Raw genomic sequence first — 3634 nt, 5'->3', positions numbered from 1 at the left:
CAACATTAACGAAATAATTATTGATATAGTGAGGAATTTGAGTAGAATCTCGAGACTGACCTTCCTCTACTTCTATCATTTGATTCTGAGATTTATTATTTCTGTTCAGAATTGAATTGATGATCTTCCATGTGTTCCTGCAGTTATTTGAGTTAGCCTTTAATTTTTCTGTATAGTATTTGCTGCGGGCAGAGCGAATCACTTTAGTGAGATGATTACGCGCTCGTCCGAACTGATCTCCATATGTAATCGGCCGTTTTGCATATAGGCGCTGGAGCCTGTTCTTCTCAGTTACAAGAGCCTTATTGCTGGAGTTTTAGGCGGTTTATCATGTGATTTTGGTTTGATTGATTTAGATTTTACAGGAAAATACTTATCATACCCAGCTGAAAAAATAGTGATAAAGTTATCGTAAACTGTATTAGGGTCATTTGAACACAAAACTAAATCCCAGCATACATTATCTAAGGAATCCCTAAATTGGCCAATTCTGCCTTCGTTAAAATCCCTGTAGGTTATATTTATTTCCCTCCTTCTTTCCCGATTAAGGCGGGTTTTGAAAGTTGGAAAGATGGGGAAATGGTCAGAGATGGTTGTGTGGATGACACCGCTTGTTGCATGGTTGGATAGTTGGTTAGTCCAAATGTGATCTATCAGCTTGGCTGACGTAGGACTCACTCGTGTAGGTTTAGTTACAGACGCAAAAACAATTTTGAATTGAATAGGGCTATGAAGTCTTGAACATTAGCATCTGACACATTCTTCAATAAATCTACATTAAAATCACCTGTAATAACACAATGTTTGCTTTCTTCACTAATTACTTCTATTATTTCCTTCATTTTATCAAGGAAATGTTTAAAATCCGTGTGAGGTCGTCTGTAAACTACGCCGACCACCAGATTTACCTCTTGATTTTTAAATTCTATAAAAAGAGTTTCTAAGCAATGCTCCATAATAGTTAGCTCTGGCCGTAGTTGCGAATCATGACAGTTCCTCACATACAAGGCCACACCCCCACTTTGGCGGGATAAATTGTTGGTATAGGCACTGTAATTAGGTACATCAAAGAGATGTTGTATATCTGTAGTTAATTTGGTTTCACAGAAGGACAAGATATCAAAGTTGAAGTTCAGTGGATGTAAGCATTGGTCTATGAATGTATCGAGATGGAGAGGGATGCTGTTAATATTTAGACTTATAACCGATATCACATTTTTAGACAGCTGGAGGACATTGCTGAGCTGAGAATCAATGAAATAGTATTTGCAGTCTGGATTATCGAGGCCTAAATTAGACCTGAGAAATATGTCTGGGTCAGTTTGATTTGTGACATCAGAGATACTGGGTTGAAAATTATAGTAATTTACTTTTTCCAAGTTATCCAAGGATGTTGCATAATGGAGAGTTTTACACAATTCGAGATCACTAACCTCGTTGAACGGAAATATGAAAATATACATCATAAATTGGAATCTATGATAACGTTAACCTCAGTAACCTTACTATGATGACTGGTAAACCTGCGTCTGTTTCCTCTCGAACTGCGTCGGCCTCCCTGTGGCGTTCGTGGCACCACCTGGCATCGGCTTGGAGAGGGCACCGGCGTTTGAGGGGGCTGGGCGAGGAGAGAGCGGGCGCGACAGTCGGGGATTCGTGGACAGCGCATGAGGGAACTCTTGCATGGATGCGGTCTGAGGGGGAGGGGGAGACGGTGTCGCGGGGGGGCTTGCGGCGACGGCGCGCGGAGACTCCGGCTCAGCGTCCACTTCCCGCTCACGTCGGTCTCCTCCAGCCTGTCTTTCCCTGACTATCAACGTGCGATAGTTGAAGTAGGCGAATTTTCCTTCTCGTCTTGCTGCATGGTAGTTGTCCATTTGCCGCCGTCTTGCTGCTATGGTGCCGGGACAGAAATCTTCCTTTATGAATATCCGTGTGCCACGCAGCTTCCTCCTGTCACGGAAAACGGCTTCTCTCTCGGCGTAGGACGAGAACTTCGCGACGATGTCCCTCGGGCGCGCCTGGTGGGTTGCCAGCTTCCCAACTCTGTGCACGCGCTCGAATGCGGGACTTACGATCAGCTTTTCCCTCAGAAGCTTCGCAACTTTCACCTGGCACTGCTCCCAGTTCTCATGCGGGTTATCTGCAATGCCACAAATCCGAAGGTTGTTACGGCGGCCTTGATCGTCTTGGTAGTCAAGCCGTTCATCGATTCGTTGGAGTTCCGACTTGAGGTGATTGTTTTCACTGAGAGTGTCTTGTAGGTCAGAGGAGAGACGGCGATTTTCGTTTTCCAAGCTAGTCACTTTAGCGGCCAGTTCATCCATCGTTTTTTGGGTGAATTCCAGGCTGGTGATCAGGTCATTAATTTTACGATCGCTTCATCTGATGGCTTCTTGTTGTTTACGGTCGATCCTGTCAATTGTTTCATTTACAAATTTCCTTTGATCGTCCAGCAGTATTTTCAGTGCTTCAAGATCCATAGTGAGGTCGGAGTCAGCGAAGGGGGAGGTGACGAAGGGTGAGGTGAGGTGCTTGTTGAGCGATTCGTGACGTCACGAACCTTTGTGCGCATGCGCAAACTTCAAATTTCTTCACAGGGGTTCCCCGGTGGATTGTCACTTTTTAAAAAAGCACCTAATTTTTCTAAGTCCACTAACTTCAAATCACTTTTTCCACTTTATTAGGTCTTGTGAACCTTATCTCACTATTGGTGCACTTCTGGAAGATGTTGGAGCACTATATCAACAGGAAATTGAGGTTTTGTGTTAGCCTCTCGTGACAGCGTTCGACTCGTGTCCGTGATAGACAGGGTCGGTTTGTTTGTTTGTCTGTCTGTCTCTTTGTTTGTCTGTCTGCCTCTTTATTTCTGTTTGTTTGTCTGACTGTCTGTTTGTCTGTCCATCTAACTATTCTTATTATGTCTGTTAGTCTGTCTCTCTGCCTGGTTGTCTGTCTGTTTGTTTGTCTGTTTGTTTGTCTATATTTCGGTCTGTTTGTTTGTCTGTTCGTTTGTCTGTCTGTATTTCGGTCTATATGTTTGTTTGTTTGTCTGTTTTTGTCTTTTTGTTTGCCTGTCTGTCTGAGCGTTTACCTGTCTGTTTGTTTATTTGTCTGTCTGTAGTAACGATAATAGTTATGATAATAACAATAAAAAATATGAATAAAACTACTACTAATAATAATAATAATATAACAATAGCAGATTTCCAAAATATATATCCTCAGAACACCTTTCATTTTCATTTTCATTTTTTTTGGAAGACAACAACATAAGTAATGCTGGACACGACTTCCTCCCTTGGACAATCCTTGATATATATCCTGCAGGAATTCTCCAACACGACCCCCATATATCATCCTTCTTTCGAACTGAATCTCTTGTTACCTCAACCCTTTGAGTAATACAAGGGTGTTTATCCAAGTAGTGAACTATCGAAGGGGTTTATATATATATAAGGTGTAATCTATAGCCTTATAAATCCCATATGGGCTGTTGGTTTTGACGGGAGTTATTTGCAGGAAAGGAGCAGATCTGTTTGGTGTTAAATTGCCCTGAATGATGTTCATAGAGGTTACTGTATATGGGGTACTCCATCTTGCATTTTCAGTTTTGGGTGATGGTCTTGTTATT

This window comes from Penaeus monodon, chromosome 43 (assembly GCF_015228065.2).
Source record: "Penaeus monodon isolate SGIC_2016 chromosome 43, NSTDA_Pmon_1, whole genome shotgun sequence".
In the NCBI taxonomy this organism is placed as follows: Eukaryota; Metazoa; Arthropoda; class Malacostraca; order Decapoda; family Penaeidae; genus Penaeus; species Penaeus monodon.
The sequence above is the reverse complement of the archived record's forward strand: the minus strand, read 5'-3'. Positions refer to the sequence as shown.